This window comes from Somniosus microcephalus, unplaced genomic scaffold, assembly GCF_052327205.1.
Source record: "Somniosus microcephalus isolate GS21.2 unplaced genomic scaffold, FLI_Smic_1.0 unresolved_chr3, whole genome shotgun sequence".
NCBI lineage: Eukaryota > Metazoa > Chordata > Chondrichthyes > Squaliformes > Somniosidae > Somniosus > Somniosus microcephalus.
In genome coordinates, this window is record NW_028225181.1 from 5,776,126 (window position 1) to 5,802,718 (window position 26,593).

The window sequence follows — 26,593 nt, forward strand, 5'->3', positions numbered from 1 at the left end:
TCCCCCACACCGAGTTCCTGTCCTTCTCTCCCCACACCGACTTTGTCACCTTCACTCCCCACACCGAGTTCCTGACCTATTCTCGCCCACGCCGAGATCCTGACCTTCTCTATAAACCCGAGTTCCTGACCTTCTTTCCCCCACACTGAGTTCCTGACCTATTCTCGCCCACACCAAGATCCTGACCTTCTCTCCCCCACACTGAGTTCCTGACCTATTCTCGCCCACCCGGAGATCCTGACCTTCTCTATAAACCCAGAGTTCCTGACCTTCTCTCACCCCCCACTGAGTTCCTGACCTTCTCTCACCCCCCACTGAGTTCCTGAACTTATCTCTCCCCCCCACCCCCCCAAGTACCGACCTTCTCTCACCGACCTAGTTTTCCTGACCTTTTCCACATCGAGTTCCTGGCCTTTGCCCCCCGAGTTCCTGACATTTGCTACAATTCCTGACCTTTGCCCACTCGAGTTTTTGACCTTTTCCCCCCAGAACTCCATGCCCACTGTCCCCTCAAGTTCCTGACCTTTCCCCAGCCGAGATCCTGACCATTGCCCCCCCCCGAGTTCCTGACCTTTGCCCCCCCCCCAAGTACCTGTGCAATAAGCAGAGTTACACCCGGGTGCCGGCTTCAACTCATAAACGAAGTAACTGGTGCAGTTTCTGATCTTGATCTCCCCGGTCCAGTGACAGGGACCGCTACCCCCGGTAAAACAAACTCTCCTCGCCACTTCTCCCTGTCCCACCGTGGGATGAAAACCTGAAACGAGGTTTGCAAATATTGAAGAAATAACCGAGGTGAACAGTGCTGGAGAGTGAATGTAAATCTGAGATTATAAAGTCTGAAATTACCATTTAACCAGCCTGAGACGTGTGTGGAGCAGCGATCGCGTGGAACCCGAGTCTCAGGAATCTGCCATCCACCAGAACTGGAACAACAATCACAAAGTCAGACCCTGAACTGATGGCTATTATTAACTGATACAAAGACTGGGAACTGACTGGTTGGGAAAGGTCACATCGTGTTTCTGCTCTTCAAGTTAGGGGTCGGGGTTAAATAGCTGGTTAGGATCAAAGCTGGAGATTGGTGATCAGTAACTGTAAATACTACATTAAATTAGTAACTGTTAACAATACATTATATTAGTAATTGTTAAAACTATGTTAAATCAGTAAAAGTTAACACTTTAATAATTTAGTAACTGTCAATTACATATTATATTACTGACTTTCATTAGGTACTCCTTAGTCTAAAGTTTCTGTAAAGTTAATTAATTCTCCAATAAATAGACATATAGCAGGGCAGCTCAGTCCCGCGGAATGTGCATCCTGTGCCATGTGCAAAATCCAGTACGCTTCCCATGTGCAGGAAGTGTCGTCAGATGGAGGAGCTCGCGCCCTGGCTTTCAGAGTTTGAGCAGCCGCTGGTGTCATTGCATTGCATCTGCGAGGCTGAGAGCAACGTGGATAGCACGTTTCAGAAGTTGGTCACCCCGCAGCTAAGGAGTGCGAAGGCAGAGTGGGAATGGGTGACCCATAGACAGAAGAGGAGGACCACGCAGGTAATGCAGCAGTCCCCTGAATGCTTCTCTGTTCTGAAAAGTGGAAAGGTCAATGGTTCCACTGGGGAGCACAGCCAGGGCTAACTCCATGGAACCACGGGAGTCTCAGCTGTACAGGGGTGGGAGGATGATTATAGGGAATGCAATAGTGGGAGGGGCTTTCATGTTAGGGGAGCAGACATGCGTTTCTGCGACCGCAGATTTTACTCCAGGATGTTTTGTTGTCTCCCTGGGTCCAGGGTTAAGGATTTCACTGAGCGGCTGCACAACATTCTGAGGAGGGAGAGTGAACAACCAGAGGTCGTGGTCCATATTGGTACCGACAACATAGGTAGAAGGAGGGATGAGTTCCTGCAGGCAGATTTTAGGGAGCGAGGAAAGGGATTAAAAAGCAGGACTTCAAAGGTAGTAATCTCTGGATTAATACCGGTGCCACGCACTAGTGAATCTAGAAATAGGAGGTTGGAGCAGATGAATGCGTGGCTGGAGAGATGGTGCAGGAGGGAGGGCGTCAGATTCCTGGGGCATTGGGGCCTGTTGTGCGGAAGGTGGGACATGTACAGGCCGGACGGGTTGCACCTCAACAGAGCCGGTACCAATATCCTCACGGGAAGGTTTGCTGGTGCTGTTGGGGAGGGTTTAAACGAAGTTGCAGGGGGATGGGCACCCGTATGTGGCCTCAGAAATGAGAAAGAAAGGGGACAAATGATTGCGAGCGATGTATAGTGCTAAAGTAATAAACAATAAGGTATTATGTGGGGTCAGGCTAAGAGAGAACACAGGATGGTAGATGACAGGTTTACAGTGTATGTATGTGAACGCACGAAGTGTAGTAAACAGGTTGGTGAGCTGCAGGCACAAAAAATTATATGGGGATATGATGTTGTGGCAATAATGGAGACTTGGCTCAAACAATGGCAGGATTTGGTATTAAATACTTCTGGTTATAAGCTGTTCAGGAAAGGTATTGAAGGAAAGATAGGAGTTGGTGACGGAGAATGTTGCAGTGCTGGAGACAGAGGATGTCCTGGAGGGTTCAAGCTTGAGTTAAGAAATAATACTCTATTCGATAGGCCACCAGCTGTAGGTAAAAATATGGTGGAGCCAGTTTTGCAGAGAAAATACAGTGAGATGCTAGAAATATAACGTAGTGATAATGGGGGACTTCAACAATCCTAATATAGACTGAGATAGTACTATTGTAAAGGGCAGAGATGGGGAAGAATTTCTGAAATGCATTCAGGAGATCGTTCTTGATCCGTAGTTTTCTGGCCCAATAAAGAAGGGGGCTTTGCTGGATCTGGTTCTGGGGAATGAGGTAGGTCAAGGGGAGCAAGTGTCAGTAGATGTACATTTAGGGAACAGTGATCATAGTATCATAAGGTTTAGATTATCTATGGAATAGGACAGGGAACAATCTAGTGTAAAAATGGTTAATTTGAGTAAGGCCAATTTCAGTGGGATGCGAACGAATCTTGCCCAGGTAAACTGGAATCAAAGATTGGCATGCAAAACTGTAATTGAACAGTGGGCTGCCTTTAAAGAGTAAATAGTTCGGGTACAGTCAAGGTACTTTTCCACTAGGGGGAAAGGTAGGGCAACTAACGTCAGTGCTCCCCGAATGACGAAAGAGATAGAGAGTAAGACGAAGCAGAAAAAGAGTGCGTATGGCAGATTTCAGGTTGAGAATACATCTGTGAATCAGGCTAAATACAGAAAGTTCAGAGGAGAAGTCAAAAAGAAAATAAAAGAGGCCAAAAGACGAAATAAGAATAGAATGGCAACTAACAAAAGAGGTAATCCAAAAGTCTTCTATAGGCATATAAATAGTAACCGGGTAGTAAGAGGAGGGGTGGGGCCATTTATAGCCCAAAAAGGATACCTACACATGGAAGTACAGGGCATGGCTGAGGTGCAGAAATGATTACTTTGCATCTGTCTTCATCAAGTAAGAAGATGCTGCCATTGGCATAGTGAAGGAGGAGTTAGAGGACATACAGGATGGGATAATAATTGCTAAAGAGGAGGTTCTAGAAAGGCTGGCTGTAATTTATGTAGATATGTCAGCAGGACCAGATGGGATGCATCGTAGGACGCTGAGGGAAGTGAAGGAAGAAATCACAGAGGTACAGACCAGAAACTTACTCTCCTCCTTAGAAACAGGGGTGGTGCCAGAGAACTGGAGAGTTGAAAACGTTGCACCCTTGTGCTAAAAAGTGTCTAATGATAAACTCAGCAACTACAGGCCAGTCTGTTTAAAATCTGTATTGGGGTAGCATTTAGAAATAATAAACAGGGATAAAATTATCAGTCACTTGTACAAGTGTGGATTACGTAAGGAAGGGCAACACGGATTTGTTAAAGGCAAATCGTGTTTAACTAACTTGAACATTTGCACTTTATTATGTTTATGTTTATGGTACAAGCCAAATGTAAGTTAAATGTCTCAATCAAAATGTACACTCTCGGGAGCCGCAAGCTTACATTTCGTTGTACTGCACTTGTGCACTAACAATGACAATAAAGTTGATTATGATAATTATGATTATGATTATGATTTTCTTTGATGTGGTAACAGAAAGGGTTGATTTGGGCAATGCCGTTGACGGGATGTACACGGGTTTGTTGAAGGAAAATCGTGTTTACCTAACTTTATCATTTTTTGTGATGAGGTAACAGAGAGGGTTGATTAGGGCAATCCGGTTGATGTGATGTACATGGATTTCCAAAAGGCGTTCAACAAAGTGCCTCGTAATAGTCTTGCCAGCCAAGCTGAAGCCCATGGAATAAAAGAGACAGTGGCAGCAAGGATACAAAATTGACTAAGTGACAGGAAACACCGAGTATTGGTGATCGGTTGTTTGTCAGGCTGGAGGAACGTGCACAGTGGTGTTCCCCAAGTGTTGGTTCTAGGACCACTGCGTTTCTTGATATATATTAATGAATTGAATCTGGGTGTACAGGGCACAAGTTCAAAATTTGCAGATGACACAAAACTTGGAAGTATAGTGAACAGTGATGAGGATAGTGATAGACTTCAAGAAGATATAGACAGGCTGGTGGAATGGGCGGACACGTAGCTGAAATTTAATGCAGAAGAGTACAATGTGATGCATTTTGGTATAAAGAAAGAGTAGAGGAAATAAAAAAAACTGAAGTGTATAATCCTAAAGGTGGTCCATGAACAGGGAGAACTAGGGGTAGATGTGCTCAAATTGTTTAAGTGCACGACTGATTGAAAAAGCGGTTGAAAAACCTTACGGAATCCTTTGATTCATGAATAGAGGTATAGACTACAGAGCATGGACGTTATTATGAATTGGTATAAAGCACTGGTTCTGCCTCAACTGGAGTATTGTGTCCAATTCAGGGCACTACTTTAAGAAGGATGTAAATCACAGAATCACAGAAACACCACAGTGCAGATAGAGGCCATTTCGGCCCATCGAGCCTGCACCGACATGTGTCCCACCCGATCCCCGTAACCCCTACACCAACACATATCCCACCCTATCCCCGTAACCCCATGTATTTAATCCCCCTAACACTAAGGGTCAATTTATCATAGCCAATCATCCTAACCCGCACATCTTTGGACTGTGGGAGGAAACCGGAGCACCCGGAGGAAACCCACGCAAACACGGGGAGAATGTGCAAACTCCGCACAGACAGTCACCCGAGGCCGGATTCGAACCCGGGTCCCTGGCGCTGTGAAGCAACAGTGCTAACCACTATGCCACCGTGCTGCCTTAAAGTTCTCGAAGGTCTTAGAGAGGGTGCAGAAACAGGTTTACGAGAACGTTTCCAGGGATGAGAGGCTTCAGTTACGTGGTTAGACTGGAGAAGCTGGTATTGTTCCTCTTAGAGCAGAGAAGTTTGAGAGGAGATTTGAAAGCGGCGTTCAAAATTATGAGGAGATTGGACAGAGTAGAGAGAAACGATTCCCAATGGCTGAAGGGTCGAGAACCAAAGGACACAGATTTAAGGTGATTGGCAAAACAACCAACGGCAACACAGGAAATACATTTTTAGTCAGCGAGTTGTTAATATCCACAAAACAATGCCTGAAAGGGTGGTGGAGGCAGACTCAGTCATGGCTTTCAGAAGGGAGTCGGATAAGCACTTGAAGAAAAAAAATGCAGTGCTGCAGGGAAAGCGTGGAGGAGTGGGACTAACTGCTCTTGCAGAGAGCTGGCATGGGCTCGGCGGGGCGAATGGCCTTCTTCCATGCTGTAACCATTCTATGATTCTATGAAATTCTGGGACCCGCAGAATGTACCGGATAATGAGACCCATCATTTACTCTGTCCCCGTTCTATATTCCCATCTATCCCGGGTATCTCCCTTTATTCTCTGTCCCCGTTCTATATTCCTCCCTATCCCGGGTATCTTCCTTTACTCTCCGTCCCCGTTCTATATTCCCCGCTATCGTGGGTATCTCCCATTACTCTCTGTCCCAGTTCTATATTCCCCTCTATCCCGGGTATCACCCTTTATTCTCTGTCCCCGTTCTATATTCCCCTCTATCCCGGGTAACTCCTTTACTCTCTGTCCCCGTTCTATATTCCCCTCTATCCTGGGTATCTCCCTTTAAACTCTGTCCCCGTTCTATATTCCCGTCTATCCTGGGTATTACCCTTTATTCTCTGTCCCCGTTCTATATTCCCCTCTATCCCGGGTATCCCCATTCACTCTCTGTCCCTGTTCTATATTCCCCTCTATCCCGGGTATCTCCCTTAACTCTCTGTCACCGTTCTATATTCCACTCTATCCCAGGTATCTCCCTTTACTCTCTGTCCCCGTTCTATATTCCCCTCTATCCCGGGTATCTCCCTTTACTCTCTGTCCCCGTTCTATATTCCCCTCTATCCCGGGTATCTCCCTTTACTCTCTGTCCCCGTTCTATATTCCCCTCTATCCCGGGTATGTCCCTTTACTCTTTGTCGCCGTTCTATATTCCCCTCTATCCCTGGTGTCTCCCTTCACTCTCTGTCCCAGTTCTATAATCTCCTCTATCCCGAGTACCTCCCTTTACTCTCTGTCCCCGTTCTATATTCCCCTCTATCCCTGGTATCTCCCTTTACTCTCTGTCCCGGTTCTATATTCTCCTCTATCCCGGGTATCACCCTTTACTCTCTGTCCCCGTTCCATAATCTACTCTATCCCAAGTATCTCCATTTACTCTCTGTCCTATTCTATAATCTCCTCTATCCCTGGTATCTCCCTTCATTCTCTGTCCCCGTTCTATTTTACCCTCTATCCCGGGTATCTCCCTTTACTCTCTGTCCCAATTCTATAATCTCCGCTACCCCTGGTATCTCCCATTACTCTCTGTCCCAGTTCTATATTCTCCTCTGTCCCTGTTATCTCCATTTACTCTCTGTCGCAGTTCTATAATCTCCTCTATGCCTGGTATCTCCCTTTTCTCTCTGTCCCCGTTCGATATTCCCCTCTATCCTGGGTATCTCCCTTTACTTTCTGTCCCAGTTCTATAATCTCCTCTATCCCTGGCATCTCCATTTATTCTCTGTCCCCGTTCCATATTCCCCTCTATCCCGGGTATCTCCCTTTACTCTCTGTCCCCGTTCTATATTGTCCTCTATCCCCGGTATCTCACTTTTCTCTCTGTCCCCGTTCTATATTGTCCTCTATCCCTGGTATCTCACTTTACTCTCTGTCCCCGTTCTATATTCTCCTTTATCCCGGGTATCTCACTTTATTCTCTGTCCCTGTTCTATATTCCCCTCTATACCGGGTATCTCCCTTTACTCTCTGTCACCGTTCTATATTCCCCTCTATCCCGGGAATCTCCCTTTGCTCTCTGACCCCTTTCTATATTCTTCTCTATCCCGGGTATCTCACTTTACTCTCTGTCCCCATTCTATATTCCCCTCTATCCCGGGTATCTCACTTTAATCTCTGTCCCCGTTCTATATTCCCCTCTATCCCTGGTATCTCCCTTTACTCTCTGTCCCCGTTCTATATTCCCCTCTATCCCGGGTATCTCCCTTTACTCTCTGTCCCCGTTCTATATTTCCCTCTATCCCGGGTATCTCCCTTTCCACTCTGTCCCCGTTCTATATTCCCCTCTATCCCGGGTATCTCCCTTTACTCTCTGTCCCCGTTCTATATTCCCCTCTATCCCGGGTATCTCCCTTTACTCTCTGTCCCCATTCTGTATTCCCCTCTATCCCGGGTATCTCCCTTTACTCTCTGTCCCTGTTCTGTATTCCCCTCTAGCCCGGTTATCTCCCTTTACTCTCTGTCCCCGTTCTATATTCCCCTCTATCCCGGGTATCTCCCTTTACTCACTGTCACTGTTCTGTATTCCCCTCTACCCCGGGTGTCTCCCTTTACTCTCTGTCCCCATTCTATATTCCCCTCTATCCCGGGTATCTCCCTTTACTCACTGTCCCAGTTCTATATTCTCCTCTATCCCGGGTATCTCCCTTCACTCTCTGTTTCTCTCTGTAGAGTTCGGTTGTTTCCCTATCCCTGGAAAGACTCCCTGTCCCATTGTTCTGACTGTTGATCTCGGTCTCCCTGATGTTCCCATTCCTAATCTCAAACTTTGTTCACTTCTGTACATTTAATCCTCGCTTATCGACTAGTTTATCGGTAATTTCCCCTCACGTTACCTTTTAAATCTGTACCATCCTCGGGTAACATTCCAATCACACTTCACCTGGTGATAGCACTGAGTCCCACTACAGTCCGTGCTCCTCCAGGGCTGGTCCAGGACTGTGTGATTTTCACACGGGTCAGTGAGTATGGAGTCTGCAACTGAGTTACAGAAATATGCTTAATGATAATAGTTAATGTTACACAACAGCTTCTACCCCCCGAAGCACCAATAACCTCAGTCTCAATCTCTACCCTTGTAGATAGTCCGCAAATGAATTGTGGAATCGTTCCTCCTTCTCTAAACGAGGTTTCCATCTTTCTCCCAGCCCAACCTCCCCACTAACTCACTGCTCACAGACAGTCCTCCCTATTCCAGATGATCCCTTCGCTATCAGGTAACAGAAAGCAGCAATAACCTCATCTTCACTTCGTCCAATAGAAAAGCAGCACATTTAAAGCTGGAATTTAGCGATTCTGTAAACCAGGCTTCGTTCTGTGTCCCTATAATTTGGGCTCCGTTTTACTTCTATTAACACAAAGACTCAGGACGTCCGGCTCACTCTCACACACCTCACAGAATGATCTCTCTGTTATACATTAACTACAGAACGCCTTGTACCCGGGTAAGTTTCAGGAAGCAGTTCACGCGGGCACCTGCAGACTGAGCTGCTGAACACTGAGTGCAGATGGTGAGGGACATTCGATGGTCAGTGAGAGATATCATGGGATACCTCAGTCCCCAGGTGAACACTGAGTGCAGATGGTGAGGGACTCTCGATAGTCAGTGAGAGATATCATGGGGTATCTCTGTCCCCAAGTGAACACTGAGTGCAGATGGTGAGGGATACTCGATGGTCAGTGAGAGATATCATGGGGTATCTCAGTCCCCAGGTGAACAATGAGTGCTGATGGTGAGGGGCTCTCGATGGTCAGTGAGAGATATCATGGGGTATCTTAGTCCCCAGGTGAACACTGAGTGCAGATGGTGAGGGACACTCGATGGTCAGTGAGAGATATCATGGGGTATCTCAGTCCCCAGGTGAACACTGAGTGCAGATGGTGAGGGACTCTCGATGGTCAGTGAGAGATATCATGGGGTATCTCAGTCCCCAGGTGAACACTGAGTGCATCTGGTGAGAGACTCGCGATGGCCAGTGAGAGATATCATGGGGTATCTCAGTCCCCAGGTGAACACTGAGTGCAGATGGTGAGGGACTCTCGATGGTCAGTAAGAGATATCATGGGGTATCTCAGTACCCAAGTGAACACTGAGTGCAGATTGTGATGGGCACTCGATGGTCAGTGAGAGACATCATGGGGTATCTCAGTCCCCAGGTGAACACTGAGTGCAGATGTTGAGGCACTCTCGATGGTCAGTGAGAGATATCATGGGGTATCTCAGTCCCCAGGTGAACACTGAGTGCAGATTGTAAGGGACTCTCGATGATAAGTGAGAGATATCATGGGGTATCTCAGTCCCCAGGTGAACACTGAGTACAGATGGTGAGGGACACTCGATGGTCAGTGAGAGATATCTTTGGGTATCTCAGTCCGCAGGAGAACACTGAGTGCAGATGGTGAGGGACACTCGATGGTCAGTGAGAGATATCATGGGGTATCTCAGTCCCCAGGAGAACACTGAGTGCAGATGTTGAGGCACTCTCGATGGTCAGTGAGAGATATCATGGGGTATCTCCGTCCCCAGGTGAACACTGAGTGCAGATAGTGAGGGACTCTCGATGGTCAGTGAGACACGTCAAGGGGTATCTCAGTCTCCAGGTGAACACTGAGTGCAGATGGTGAGGGACTCTCGATGGTCAGTGAGACACATCAAGGTGTATCTCAGTACCCAGGTGAACACTGAGTGCAGATGGTGAGGGACACTCGAGGGTCAGTGAGAGACATCATGGGGTATCTCAGTCCCCAGGTGAAAACTGAGTGCAGATGGTGATGGACACTCGATGGTCAGTGAGAGACATCATGGGGTATCTCAGTCCCCAGGTGAACACTGAGTGCAGATGGTGAGGGATACTCGATGGTCAGTGAGAGATATCATGGGGTATCTCAGTCCCCAGGTGAACAATGAGTGCTGATGGTGAGGGGCTCTCGATGGTCAGTGAGAGATATCATGGGGTATCTTAGTCCCCAGGTGAACACTGAGTGCAGATGGTGAGGGACACTCGATGGTCAGTGAGAGATATCATGGGGTATCTCAGTCCCCAGGTGAACACTGAGTGCAGATGGTGAGGGACTCTCGATGGTCAGTGAGAGATATCATGGGGTATCTCAGTCCCCAGGTGAACACTGAGTGCATCTGGTGAGAGACTCGCGATGGCCAGTGAGAGATATCATGGGGTATCTCAGTCCCCAGGTGAACACTGAGTGCAGATGGTGAGGGACTCTCGATGGTCAGTAAGAGATATCATGGGGTATCTCAGTACCCAAGTGAACACTGAGTGCAGATTGTGATGGGCACTCGATGGTCAGTGAGAGACATCATGGGGTATCTCAGTCCCCAGGTGAACACTGAGTGCAGATGTTGAGGCACTCTCGATGGTCAGTGAGAGATATCATGGGGTATCTCAGTCCCCAGGTGAACACTGAGTGCAGATTGTAAGGGACTCTCGATGATAAGTGAGAGATATCATGGGGTATCTCAGTCCCCAGGTGAACACTGAGTACAGATGGTGAGGGACACTCGATGGTCAGTGAGAGATATCTTTGGGTATCTCAGTCCGCAGGAGAACACTGAGTGCAGATGGTGAGGGACACTCGATGGTCAGTGAGAGATATCATGGGGTATCTCAGTCCCCAGGAGAACACTGAGTGCAGATGTTGAGGCACTCTCGATGGTCAGTGAGAGATATCATGGGGTATCTCCGTCCCCAGGTGAACACTGAGTGCAGATAGTGAGGGACTCTCGATGGTCAGTGAGACACGTCAAGGGGTATCTCAGTCTCCAGGTGAACACTGAGTGCAGATGGTGAGGGACTCTCGATGGTCAGTGAGACACATCAAGGTGTATCTCAGTACCCAGGTGAACACTGAGTGCAGATGGTGAGGGACACTCGAGGGTCAGTGAGAGACATCATGGGGTATCTCAGTCCCCAGGTGAAAACTGAGTGCAGATGGTGATGGACACTCGATGGTCAGTGAGAGACATCATGGGGTATCTCAGTCCCCAGGTGAACACTGAGTGCAGATGTTGAGGCACTCTCGATGGTCAGTGAGAGATATCATGGGGTCTCTCAGTCCCCAGGTGAACACGAGTGCAGATGGTGAGGGACACACGATGGTCAGTGAGAGATATCATGGGGTATCTCAGACCCCAGGTGATCACTGAGTGCAGATGGTGAGGGACTCTCGATGGTCAGTCAGAGATATCATGAGGTATCTCATTCCCCAGGTGAACACTGAGTGCAGATGGTGAGGGACACTCGATGGTCAGTGAGAGATATCATGGGGTATCTCAGTCCTCAGGTGAACACTGAGTGCTGATGGTGAGGGACTCCCGATGGTCAGTGAGAGATATCATGGGGTATCTCAGACCCCAGGTGATCACTGAGTGCAGATGGTGAGGGACTCTCGATGGTCAGTCAGAGATATCATGAGGTATCTCATTCCCCAGGTGAACACTGAGTGCAGATGGTGAGGGACACTCGATGGTCAGTGAGAGATATCATGGGGTTTCTCAGTCCTCAGGTGAACACTGAGTGCAGATGGTGAGGGACACTCGATGGTCAGTGAGAGATATCATGGGGTATCTCAGTCCCCAGGTGAACACTGAGTGCAGATGGTGAGGGACTCTCGATGGTCAGTAATAGATATCATGGGGTATCTCAGTCCCCAGGTGAACACTGAGTGCAGATGCTGAGGGCCTCTCGATGGTCAGTGAGAGATATAATGGTGTATCTCAGTCCCCAGGTGAACACTGAGTGCAGATGGTGAGGGATTCTCGATGGTCAGTGAGAGATATCACGGGGTATCTCAGTCCCCAGGTGAACACTGAGTGCTGATGGTGAGGGACTCCCGATGGTCAGTGAGAGATATCATGGGGTATCTCAGACCCCAGGTGATCACTGAGTGCAGATGGTGAGGGACTCTCGATGGTCAGTCAGAGATATCATGAGGTATCTCATTCCCCAGGTGAACACTGAGTGCAGATGGTGAGGGACACTCGATGGTCAGTGAGAGATATCATGGGGTATCTCAGTCCTCAGGTGAACACTGAGTGCAGATGGTGAGGGACACTCGATGGTCAGTGAGAGATATCATGGGGTATCTCAGTCCCCAGGTGAACACTGATTGCAGATGGTGAGGGACTCTCGATGGTCAGTGAGAGATATCATGGGGTATCTCAGTCCTCAGGTGAACACTGAGTGCAGATGGTGAGGGACACTCGATGGTCAGTGAGAGATATCATGGGGTATCTCAGTCCCCAGGTGAACACTGAGTGCAGATGGTGAGGGACACTCGATGGTCAGTGAGAGATATCATGGGGTATCTCAGTCCCCAGGTGAACACTGAGTGCAGATGGTGAGGGACTCTCGATGGTCAGTGAGAGATATCATGGGGTATCTCAGTCCCCAGGTGAACACTGAGTGCATATGGTGAGAGACCCTCGATGGCCAGTGAGAGATATCATTGGGTATCTCAGTCCCCAGGTGAACACTGAGTGCAGATGGTGAGGGATTCTCGATGGTCAGTAATAGAGATCATGGGGTATCTCAGTCCCCAGGTGAACACTGAGTGCAGATGGTGAGGGCCTCTCGATGGTCAGTGAGAGATATCATGGGGGATCTCAGTCCCCAGGTGAACACAGAGTGCAGATGGTGAGGGGCTCTCGATGGTCAGTGAGACACATCAAGGGGTATCTCAGTCCTCAGGTGAACACTGAGTGCAGATGTTGAGCCACTCTCGATGGTCAGTGTGAGATAACTTTCTATTGTTGGTTCTTAATTGAAAAACTATAAAATTATATATATATTTTATATTTATTATATATATATGAAAATTGAATATATTTACACTGAATATATAAATAAATTGGAAGCTGGATATCAAAGGCAATTAATAATATGTTATGCAAATTGATCGATATATATTCTGATAAAATACTGAGTATATGAATAACTTATAATCATATATTAGTACAACACTGAGGGAGGCCATTCGGCCCATCGAGTCTGTGTCGGCTTTTTTGAAGATCATTCCAGGTAGTCACACTCTCCCGCTCTTTCGCCATAACCCAGAAACCTTTCTCCTTCAATTATTTATCCAATTCCCTTTTGAAGACTACTAATGAATCTGTTTCCATCACCCTATCAGGCAGTGCTTTCCAAATCCTAACCACTCCTTGCGCAAAAAAGCTTTATCTCGTGTCTGCTCTGGTTATTTTCACAATCACTGTAATATTGTGCCATCTTGTTGTCGATCCTTCAGCCAGTGGAAACAGTTTCTCTTTATTTTCTTTATCTAAATCCTTCATGAATTTAAACCCCCCTATCGAATCTCCCCTTAGCCTTCTCTGATTTAAGGTTAAACACTCAGTTTCTCCGGTCGTGCCTGGTAACTCTAATCAGTCATCCCTGGAACCATTCTAGTAAATCACTTCTGTACCCTCTCCAAAGCATTCACTTCATTCCTTAAACGTGGTGCCCAGAATTGGATACAATTCTCCAACTGGTACCAAACCCGTGAATAAGAAATATAAATGTTAAGATAAGTATAAGAACTGAAATTAAAGATGAAAAATAAATGACAATGTGAAACATAAACAAACATAAAAATGTAAATTATAATTTAAAAGTACTAATACATAAGTGTAAGTAATAACATTAAAAAACAAATACAGCTCGCTAAATATTTGAAAGAAGTGTGTAAATATAAATAATATTCATAATATTTATGCAAATAAAGTGCAATGATTTCAGGACATCTTAACACATAGAAACAATTCGCAATTCTCTTGCGGTGAAAACAGAGCCAAGGAAGGAGGAGAATAAATAATATCAATCAATAATGCAAATATTACAGATCTATTACAAATCCTTAATAATAACAACAACTTGTATTTATATAGCATCTTTAACGTAGTAAAACTTCCCAAGGCGTTGCACAGGAGTAGTTTAAAAGATATAATTTGACACCGAGTCACTAATGATAAATTAGGTCAGGTGATCAAAAGCTGGCTCTGAAAGCTACGTTTTAAGGAGCGCCTTAACGGAGGAAAGTGAGGTAGCAGGATGGAGAGGTTTAGGCAGGGAATTCCAGAGCTTGGGGCCTAGGCAACAGAAGGCACGGCCACCAAAGGTTGAGCGATTGTAATCAGGGAGGCTCAAGAGTCCAGAATTAGAGGAGCACAATTATCTTGGGGGGATTTGGGGCTGAAGGAGATTACTGAAATAGGAAGGGGCAAGGATATGGAGGGATTTGAAAACAAGGATGAGAATTTTGAAATCGAGCTGCTGCTTAATCGGGAGCCAATGTAGATCAGTGGGCACAGGGGAGATGGGCGAATGGGGCTTGTTACGGAGGTGGAAGTAGGCGGTCATTGTTGTGCTGTGGATGTGTGCTCAGAAGCACATTTCAGTTCAAATTTGACAACAAGGTTGCGAACAGTGTGGTTCAGCCACACACAGATGTTAGGGAGATGGATGGAGTGAGTGGCTAGGGAATGGAGTTAGTGACGGGGAACGAAAATTTTGCCTTTGATCTTCGTAATATTAAATTGGAGAAAGTGTTTGCTCATCCAGCACATTATGTCAGAGAAGCATTCTCACAATTGAGAGGCGATGGAGGGGGGACAGAAGAGGTAGTGAGGTAGAGTTTGGTGTCGTCAGTATACCTGTGGAAACTGAAGCTGTGTTTTCACAAGATGTCACCAAGGGGCAGCATGTAGATGGGAAATAGGAGGGGCAAAGAATAGATCCTTGGGGGCACCCGAGTTAACGATGCGGGAGGTGAAGAGAAGCCATTGCAGGTGATATTAGATAGATATGAATTGAACCTGGTGAGTGCAGTCCCAAACAGCTCAACGATGGTTCAGAAATGTTGGAGAAGAATGGAGTGTTCAACCATGTCGACGGCTGCAGGTAAGTCAAGAAGGCTGAGGAGGGATAGTTTACCTTTTTCACATTCAAAAAGGATGTCATTTGTGACTTTGCTGAGAGCTGTTTCGGTACAGTGGCAAGGGCGGAAATCTGGTTGGAGCAGTTCAAACATGGCATTGAGGAAAAGATGGGCACGGATATGCGAGTCGACAACACGTTCAAGAAATTTGGAGAGGAAAGGGAGGTTGGAGATCGGGTGCTAGTTTATTAGACGGAGGGATCACGGTTTCATTTTTTGAGGATCGTGGTAATGATGGAATACTTGAGGTAGAGTGAGACAGTACCTGAGGAGAGGGAAGCGTTAACAATATCAGCTAACATGGTAGCCAGAAAAGGAAGTTGGATGGTCAACAGTTTGGTGGGAATAGGTTCGAGGGACGGAAGGTGGGTCTCATTGACAAGTTGAGCGCAGAGAGGTCATGAGGAGAGGTCAGAGAGAAACTGCAGAAAAATGTCAGTTCAGGGCTCGGGAAGGGGGGAATTGCAGATGAAGTTTGGCCCAGTGGGCTAGGGAAAGGAAGTGAAGTTACAGAGGCAGCTGAACAGATAGTCTCAATCTTAGAGACAAAGAAGTCCATGAGCTCCTCACATGTTATCGGAGGTGAATGTGGAGGAGACAGGGGCGAGGAGTTAAGAAGTCGGTTAGCAGTAGAGAATAAGAGCCAGAATTTATCTTTCCATTCCAGAATGATTCTGGAATAGTGAGCAATTTTGGTAGATGAGAGCAGGACCCGATAGTGCTTTTTGTGTTCCAGCCAGATCTGGCGGTGAAAGACTGAACCAGATGTCCGCCATTTCCATTCAAGTCTGCTTCCCTTGCACATAAGGGAACGAAGATGAGAGCTTTACCAGGAAGAAAGGCCAGGGAGAGAGAGGGTAATTGTTTTAGTATGGACTAGGGCATCAAATGTGGTGGTGTGGAGGTGGTTGAGCAGATCAGTAGCTGTAGAAATGTCATGGTGAATGGAGGGACAGTGGCTAGACAGTTGGATTTTCTTAAGTGCAGTTGGGAGTTGGGAATTCCTGAATAAATAATATCAATCATTAATACAAATATTAAAGATCTATTACAAACCCATATTAAATCATTTCAATCAATAATGCAAATATTAACGATCTTTTGCAAATCCTTAATAAATAACATCAATCAATAATGAAAATATTATGACCTATTACAAATGCATAATGAATAATATCAATCAATAATGTAAATATTGTAGATCTATTACAAATATTTAACAGATCATATCTATCAAAAATGCAAATATTAAAGATCTATTACAAATCCTTGAAATAACATCAATCGATCAGGCAAATATTACAGATCTATTATAAATCCATGTTAAATTATATCGATCACTCACGCAAATACTAAAGATCTATTACAAATCCATAATAAATAATATTGATCAATAATGCATATATTAAAGTTATATTGCTAATCCATAATTAATAACAATCAATAAGGAAAATATTAAAGATATATTACAAACGCTTAATAAATAACATCAATCAATAATGCAAATGTTATAGGACTATTACAAATCATTAACAATTAACATCAATCAATATTTGAAATATTTAAGATATATTGCAAATCGATAAATAAAAATACAATCAATAATGCAAATATTATAGACCTATTACAAAGCCTTAATAAATAACATCAATCAATAATGCAAATATGAAAGATCTATTTCAAATCTGTAAAAATTAACACCAATAATGCAAGTATTAAAGACCTATTACAAATCCTTAATAAATAACATCAATCAATAATGCAAATAGTAAAGATTCATTACAAATCCTTAACATCGATCAATAATTCAAATATTAAAGATATATTGCAAATACATAATTAATAACACAAACCAAGCATTAAAATATTAAAGAACTATTAAAATCATTAATAAATAACTTTAATCAATAATGCAAATTTAAAAGATCTATTGCAAATCTATATATATAAATGGATACTTCTGTCTGTCTGTCCTTCTGTCCTCAGGTGTGCGTCTGTCCGGCTATGTGCTCGAAAGTTATAGAGCGCACCTACGTGCGCGTTACCTCCAAAGAAAGCTTACGGTTCCGGGACGGTCGTAGGCATATTTACTTTTCGGTCAGACGAAAATTGTTCGCGCCTTATGCAAAAAACCTTCAAAATTAAACTCATTATCTGCTACTTAGCATTGATTGACTGACGTCAAGGTTCGACCAATCCTGTGCCGTCACGATTGACCAATCCTACAGTACGGTCCCCTGATGGTTGGCCAATCGGTGTGTGTGTGTGTGGGCGGGACTCATCGTTTTCATCTCAGTGATCTGGCAGCCATTGTTTCACTGCCATTACTTCAGCTTGCAGCTCAAACTACTTTGATCATCCAGCTTTGAAAAAGTTAGTATCTCTTTTAAAAATAAATAAGATTTACCAGAAACATTTTAGAAGTACTTTCACTTTCATCTTTCAAGGTATTAAGTGTGTGTGTGGGCGGGACAAATCGTTTTCATCTCAGGGATCTGCCAGCCATTGTTTCACTGCTTGCAGCTCAAACTACTCTCCTTATCTAGCTTTGAAAAAGTTACTATCTCTTTTAAAAATAACATAAGATTTACCAAAAACGTTTTATAAGTAATTTCACTTTCATCTTTCAAGGTATTAAAAGGTAGAAATGTTGCCCGGCAGCAGATTGAGAGAGGGACACAGACAGGGCCCAAAAGCCTGGGACTCGATTTAAAATGTTGCCCGGCAGCAGATTCACAGAGGGACACAGAGAGGTCCCAAAGCCTGGGACTCGATTTAAACCGCCCGGCCCAGAGAGAGGGACACAGACAGGGCCCAAAAGCCTGGGACTTGATTTAAAATGTTGCCCGGCAGCAGATTCACAGAGGGACACAGAGAGGTCCCTAAGCCTGGGACTCGATTTAAACCGCCCGGCCCAGAGAGAGGGACACAGACAGGGCCCAAAAGCCTGGGACTCGATTTAAAGTGTTGCCCGGCAGCAGATTCATAGAATGACACAGAGAGGCCCCAAAGCCTGGCACTCGATTTAAACCGCCCGGCCCAAAACAGCCCTCGCAAAGCCGGGCTCCCCCACCTAGTCTTTAATAAATAAGGTCAATCAAAAATGCAAATATTTAAAATAACAACAGAAAATGCTGGAAAAACTCAGCCAGTCAGGCAACATCCGTGGAGAGAAATTTGAGTTGACGTTTTCGGTCGAACCCTTCTTCAAAACTGGAAAGAAAATTAAAATGATCGAAGGCAGGGCTGCGATCGGACAAAAGAAGTGAAAGAGACAAAAGATGTAAAAGAGACAATAAAAGGTATTCGAAGCAAGACGAGATGGTAATAGCTGAGATTAGGTGTGAAGTGTACTGGCAGGCAAGAGATAGCTGCCAGGTGGGAGAGAGAAACAAAAGGAAAGGGGGGGGGGGAAAGGAGTGGTAAAATTACAAGTAAAAAAGGAATAGGGGCCAAGGTTATGATCTGAAATTTTTGAACTCGATATTGAGTCACGAAGGCTGCAAAGTGCCTAATCCGAAGATGAGGTGCTGTTCCTCGAGTTTACGTTGAGCTTCCGTGGAACAATACAAGAGGCCAAGGATGGTGAGGTCCGAGTGGGAATGGAGCAGTGAATTAAAATGACAGGCGACCGGAAGCTCGGGGTCACCCTTACAGACTGAACGGAGGTGTTCCGCAAAGTGGTCACCCAATCTGCGTTTGCTCTCCCAATGTAGAGGAGGCCACATCGTGAGCAGCGAATACATTATATTGTTTGCGAGAAGTACAAGTAAATCGCTGTTTCACCTGGAAGGGGTGTTTGGGGCCCTGGACAGTGGGAAGGGGGGACGTATAGCGGCAGGTGTTATATCTCCGCTGCTTGCACGGGAAGGTGCCAGGCGAATTGGAAGGGCTGTTTGGGGTGGTAGAGGAGTGGACTAGGGTGTCTCGGAGGGGAGGGAATGATACGTTTGGAGGTGGGATCACTTTGGAGGTAGCGGAAATGCCAGAGGATGGTCCGTTGAATGTGGAGGCTGGTGGGTTGAAAGGTGAGGACAAGGGGAACCGTATTGTGGTTCCGGGATGGAGGGGCAGGGGTGAGGGCAGAAGTGCGGGAGATAGAACTGACACGGTCGAGGACAGTGTCAACCACGGTAGAGGGGAATCCTCGGTTGCAGATTCTTTTGTCTCTTTCACTTCATTTGTCAGATCGCAGCCCTGCCTTCGATCTATTTTATTTCCTTTCCAGTTTTGAAGAAGGATTCGACCCGAAACGTCAACTCAAATTTCTCTCCACGGATGTTGCCTGACCTGCTGAGTTTTTCCAGCATTTTCTGTTGTTATTTCGGATTTCCAACATCTGCAGTATTTTGCTATCATGCAAATATTTAAGATATATTACAAATCGTTAAAAAATAAAATCAATCAATAATGCAAATATTAACGATCTATTACAAATCAATAATAAATAATATTGCTCAATAATGCAATTATTAAAGATCTATTTCAAATCCATATGAAATAATATCAATCAATAATGCAGATATTAAAAATGGATTACAAACCCTTAATAATAACATCAATCAATAATTCAGATATTAAACATCTATTACAAATCCATAATAAATCATATTGATCTATAATGCAAATATTAAATTCTATTACAAATCCTTAATAAATAACATTGTTCAATAATGCAAGTATTAAAGATCTATTACAAATCTATAATAAATAACATCGATCAATAATTCAAATATTAAAGATCTATTACAAATCCTGAATAAATAACTTAAATAATGGAAATATTGAAGATCTATAGCAAATCCTTAATAAATGATATCAATCAATAACACAAATATTAATGATCTATCACAAATTCGTAATAAATAACATCAAACAGTAATGCAAATTTTAAAGATCTATTACAAATCCTTAAAAAATAACATCGATCAATAATTCAAATATTAAAGATCTATTACAAAGCCATAAAATAACATCAATGAAAAAACGAAATAATAAAGATCTATTACAAATCCTTAATAAATAACTTAAATAATGGAAATATTAAAGAGCTATTACAAATTCTTAATAAATAATATCAATCTTTAACGCAAATATTAAAGATCTATTACAAATCCTTAATAAATTACATCAATCAATAAATTAAATGTTAGATATATTACAAATCCATAATTAATAACATCAATCAACAATGCTAATATTAACAATCGATTACAAATATTTAATAAATATCATCAATCAGTAATGCAAATATTCAAGTTCTATTAAAAATCCATATTAAATAACATCAATCAATCATGCAAATATTAACGATCTGTTACAAATCTGTAATAAATAATATAAATCAATAATTATGCAAATATTAAAGATATATTACAAATCCTTAATAAATGACATCAATCAATAAAGCAAATATTAAAGATCTATTACAAAACTGTAAAAAATATCAATTAATAATATAAATATTAAAGATCTGTTACAAATCATTAGTAAATAATATTAATAATTCAAGTATTAAATATCTATTACAAATCCTTAATAAATAACATCAATCAATAATGCAAATATTAATGATCTGTTACAAATACACGAATAAATAATATCAATCAATAACTCAAATATTAATCATCTTTTACAAATCCACATAAAAAATAACGTTCAATAATTCAAATATTAAAAATCTATTGCAAATCCATAATAAGTAATATCAGTCAATAATGCAAAGATTAAAGATCTATTGCAAATGCATAATATCAATTAATATTGCAATATTTAATATCTATTAATATTAAATTTTAAATAATAAAATACTTCCCCCCTCCTCCCTCCCCTCCCCCCTCCCCCCCTCCCCTCTCCCCACTCCCCTCCCCTTCCCCCTCCCACCCTCCACTCCCACCCTCCCCTTCCCTTCCCCCCCTCCCCTCCCCCCCTCCACTCCCCTTCCCCCCTCCACTCCCCTTCCCCCCTCCTCCCCCCTCTTCTTCCTCCCCTCTTCCCCCCAGTCGCTCTCTCTCTTCCCCCCAGTCGCTCTCTCTCTTCCCCCCAGTCGCTCTCTCTCTTCCCCCCAGTCGCTCTCTCTCTTCCCCCAGTCGCTCTCTCTCTTCCCCCCAGTCGCTCTCTCTCTCTTCCCCCCAGTCGCGCTCTCTTCCCCCCAGTCGCTCTCTCTCTTCCCCCCAGTCGCTCTCTCTCTTCCCCCAGTCACTCTCTCTCTTCCCCCCCAGTCGCTCTCTCTCATCCCCCCCAGTCGCTCTCTCTCTTCCCCCCCAGTCGCTCTCTCTCTTTCCCCCCAGTCGCTCTCTCTCTTCCCCCCCAATCGCTCTCTCTCTTCCACCCCCCCCCGCCAGTCGCTCTCTCTCTCTCTTTTCCAACAACAACATGCCCTCGAAAAAGCCTCGGCACCGCCGGGCACTCCAGCTAGTCCATTATAAATGCATTATAAATAATATTGATCAATATTGTAGATATTACAGATCTATGACAAATGCATTAGTTTTATATCTGAATAATAATTAATAGTATAATATGTATAATAATATATAAATATGTACAGCATATAAATATGAAGAATTTACAGCACAGAAACAGGCCTTTCAGCCCAACTGTTCCTAACGGTGTTTTCTCTCCACGACGAGACTTCTCCCACCATTCTTCATCTAACCTTATCAACATATGCTTCTAATCCTTTCTCCCTCATGTGCTTATCTATAATCTATGGTATTCGCCTCAACCTGTTCCTCTGTTAGCGAGTTCCACATTCTCAGCCCTCTCTGGGTAAAGAAGTTTCTCCTGAATTCCCTATTGGATTTTTAGTGACTATCTTATATTGATGACCCCCTAGAACTCGCCTCGCCCACAAGTGGAAACATCTTCTCTACGTTGACATTCATAATATTAAAGACGGCCATCAGGTCCATCCCCAGCCTTCCCTTTTCTGGAGAAAAGAGTTCCAACCAGTTCATTCTTTCCTGATAGAGAGAACATCTCAGTTCTGGTATCATCTTGTAAATTTTTTTCCCACCCTCTCCAGTACCTCTACATTCTTTTTTGTAATTTGGAGAACAGAACTGTGCAGAGTAATGATCGAATAGCTATCACAAATGCATAACTTTTAAATCTGATCAGCCGTCCCTTCCTCGTCGCTGGGTCAAAATCCTGGTGCACCCTCCCTGACGACACTGTGGTAGTACCTTCTCCACACAGACTGCAGTGGTTTATCCTTCTCAAGGGCAATTAGGGATGGGCAATAAATGCTGGCCTTGCCAGCGACGCCCGCATACCATGAACGAATAACACAAATTAAATGTATATATAATGGGAAAGTAAGAATTTCAATTTACGCTCTGTTGGAACCTCACAATCCGGTTTCCGCCCCTGCCACAGCCCTGTAACAGCCCTAATCCAAGTCACAAACGAGAGGCGCCTTGTGAGATTTTGCTATGTAAAGACATTAAAAACACAGGGTGCAGTTGGTTTATAATGGAAATTACTTACTGAGGTAACCGAGAATCAGCAGCAGAGTCCTCATCTCACTGGCTGATAATCTGGAAGTGAAAACATGGAATTTGTATTAGTGTGAGTTGAGGGAATTGGGGATCAGAGGAATCTTTAAATAGGGAGTTGGACAGGGAATCAGTGAGTGTATCTATTTATAATGGGGAAGCTGTATCTCTCTCCCTCACTGAGACCCTACAGACTTTAAAGGTAAACTCCACATTCCAACCCGACCACAGCCCTCAAACTGCGCTAATACATTGTCTGCCGTGTCTCAGTTGGTAGCACCCTCGACTCTGAGTCAGAAGGTTCAAGTCCCACTCCAGAGACTTGAGAATTCAATCCCTGCTGACACTCCAGTGCATGGGTGAGCTCTCCGTCTCTCCCTCCCTGGGACCCTACAGACAGAGGCGAGCTCTACCACTCTCCCTCACTGGTACCCCTACAGGCAGAGGTGAGCTCCAACTCACTCCCTCATTGGGACCCTACAGACAGGCGAGCTCTCCGTCTCTCCCTCACTGGGACCCTAGAGACAGAGGTGAGCTCTGCATCTCTCCCTCACTGGGACCCTACAGACAGAGATGAGCTCTGCGTCTCTCCCTCACTGGGACCCTACAGACAGAGATGAGCTCTGTGTCCCTCCCTCAGTGGGGCACCTACAGACAGAGGTGAGCTCTGCGTCTCTCACTCACTGGGACCCTACAGACAGAGTTGAGCTCTGCGTCTCTCCCTCACTAGGACCCTACAGACAGGTGAGCTTCACCTCCTTACATGTATTTGATAAACAAAAAATCCTTGACTCTCCTTCCAGTCTCCCGATAGAGACACCCTTCTAATATTCTAACACAGGTCTTTACTGAGTATTGGGACAGGACAAGCGGAACACACACCCCTGAGTCGCTACTTAGCATGTGGCAAACTTCTCAGCACGTTCTAAAAGTCCATTCATACATGACTGCTTACCAGAGTCTCCAAATGGGGTGTCGCTGTGTGAGGTGCAGTGGGTTCAGATCACCTGCACCCTTCTCAGTCTCAGGTACAATTTGCTGTGTGCGGTGTCGGACTCAATGACAGCTCTTCCACCAACACCTCCCACATCAGAGACACGTGTGACTGAGGGCAGTGCTGCTTGGCTGACAGAATATGGTTTAGTAATGTTTTATAATATGGCACAACCCATGCAAATTAAAGACTTTTAGTGAAATGATCGCAGCTAAACAAATAAGTAAACATATCTCCTGGTCCCATGGTAACCAGCTGGGCTTTGCTGCTGTAATATAACTTGTCTTCAGCTGCCCAGCATGAAGGATGCAGGGAGATTGGAACTGGGGAGGGTCTGAGCATTTTATGGTCAGTATTGATTAATGGTTTGTCTTTATTGGAAATTTAATTGGCATAAGGACATAATAAATAGGAGCAGCAGTAGGCCATTTGGCTCCTCGAGCCTGCTCCGCCATGTATTAAGAACATGACTGATCTTCCACCACAACTCCACCTTCCTGCACTATTCCCATATACCTTGGTTCCCTTAGTTCCCAAATATCTATCGATCTCAGCCTTCAGAATATGCATCGACTGAACACCACAGCCCTCTGGGGTAGAGAATTCCAAAGATTCACAACCCTCTGAGTGAAGACAATCCTCCTCATCACAGTCCTGGACGGTCGGCCCCCTTCTCCTGAGCCTATGACCCCTAGTTCTAGTCACGCCAGCCAGGCAAAAACAGTCTATCAGCATCTACCCTGTCAAGCCTTTTAAGAATTGTATACGTTTCAATGAGATCACCTCTCATTCTTCTAAACTCCAGAGAATATAGGCCCATTCGACTATATTTCTGCTCATGGGACAGCCCTCCATTCCCAGTAATCAATCTAGTGAACATTCGCTGTATCCCCTCTAAAGCAAATATATCCTTCCTTAGATAAGGAGGCCAATATTGCACACTGTACTCCAGCTGCGGGCTCACCAAAGCCCTCTATTATTGCAGCAAGGCTTCCTTACTCTTGTTCTCAAATCCTCTTGCAATAAAGGGGAATATACTATTTGCCTTCCTAATTGCTTGCTCTACCTTCAAGTTAACTTTCTGCTACTCATGTACAAGGACCTCTAAATCCCTCTGAATACCAGAATTTACTAGTCCCACAACTTTTAACAAATATTCTGTTTTTCCATTCTTCCTATCAAAGTGGATACTTCCACATTTCCACACATTGCGCTCCATCTGCCACCTTCTTGCTCAATCAATTAACCAGTCTATATCGCATTGCAGCCTCCTTGTGTCCTCCTGACAATTTACTTTCCCAACTTTGTATCATGTAGCAAACTTGGACGCATTCCACAACCCCCTCATTTAAGTCATTGATATAGATTGTAAATAGCCGAGGCCCAAGCACTGATCCTTCCGACAATCCACTAGTTGCACCCAGTCATCCGAAATTGTCCCATTTATTCCTACTTCACCAGTTAGATTCCTGGGATGAGAGGATTTTCCTATGAGCAGAGATTAAGTCTAAAGGGGCTATATTATCTGGACTTGAGAAGAATGAGAAGTGAACTCATTCAAACTTATAAAATGATAAAATCTAAATACACTACAGCCACTGGTTTCCCGCCTTATCTACCCTGGTAGTTTCGCCCTGAAAAATGTTAATATAATTATCAAACATAATTTACCTTTCATAATACTGTGCTGATTCTTCCTAACCATATTGTGAGTTTCTAAGTGTACTGTTAGCACATCCTTAATGATAGATTCTAGCAATTCCCCTCCTAAAGATATAAGGCTAACTGCGCACTGAGTGTTAATAAAGAATTATCACAGGGTAAATCCCTCCCATATCAGTAATGTGTCAGTAATGGACATTGTTCTATCAGTAACACACTCCAGTGTACAAATTACACTAATCCTTCGAGATATGCACGCTTGGTGATTCTTGACATTTAATTTAAGTACAGAGACCATCGCAGTCCCTTTACTGTCCCAGTGTTAGTGGGGGCGCAGCAGTCAGGGTCTGCGGCACTGATATCTGGTCAGGGGCCTCACTGTGCAGCATTTCTTCGTTACACATTCATTCTGCCAGCTCACTCTTTCTGCTCACTCTAGTTTGCATATGCTCCTAAATGTATGCCTCTGCTCCTTAAAATATATTTTCCATGATTCCGATGTGAACAATGTATTGTTGTCAGTTTGTCAGCATCATCTGACAAACATTACATCATAGAATCCTAGAATGATACAGCACAGAAGGAGGCCATTCGGCCCAGCGTGCCTGTGCCGGCTCTTTGAAAGAACTGTTCAATTAATCCCACTCCCCTGCTCTTTTCCCATAGGCCTGTAAATCATATCCCGTCAAAAATTCGCTTTGGAAGTTATTATTGAACCTGCTTCCACCGCCCATTCACGCAGCACATTGCAGATCACAACAACAAGCTGTGTAAGAAAATGTTTGTTCATGACGCCTCTGGTTCTTTTCCCAATCACATTAACTCAGTGTCCTCTGGTTACTGACCCTTCAGCCACTGGAAACAGTCTCTCCTTATTCACTCTATTAAAACCAGTCTTGATTGTGAACACCACTATCAAATCACCCGTAATCCTCCCTGTTCTAAGCAGACAAGTCACACATTCTCCAGTCTCGCCACATAACTGAAGTCCCTCACCCATGGCACCATTCTGCTTCTGCCAGAAAACCAGCCTGTTCCATAACACTGGCATCTATCCGACAACGTAGAAAAATGCCCAGATATGCCCTGTTCACAAAAAGCAGGACAGTTCCATTCCAGCAAAT

At 44.3% G+C, this 26,593-nt stretch overlaps 2 long non-coding RNA genes across 2 annotated transcripts; both read right to left on the reverse strand.

Moving 5' to 3' along the window:
* Positions 1 to 719: 719 nt before the first annotated feature.
* LOC147091178 (uncharacterized) lies at positions 720 to 8,249 on the reverse strand. The gene is made up of 3 exons (XR_015075177.1): positions 8,198 to 8,249; positions 850 to 926; positions 720 to 757 (listed from the first exon to the last, which is right to left on the reverse strand). It is a non-coding gene; the product is annotated as an uncharacterized LOC147091178 (long non-coding RNA).
* LOC147091179 (uncharacterized) lies at positions 8,250 to 23,904 on the reverse strand. Its single transcript, XR_015075176.1, has 3 exons — positions 23,769 to 23,904; positions 22,806 to 22,855; positions 8,250 to 8,342 (listed from the first exon to the last, which is right to left on the reverse strand). It is a non-coding gene; the product is annotated as an uncharacterized LOC147091179 (long non-coding RNA).
* Positions 23,905 to 26,593: the final 2,689 nt, after the last annotated feature.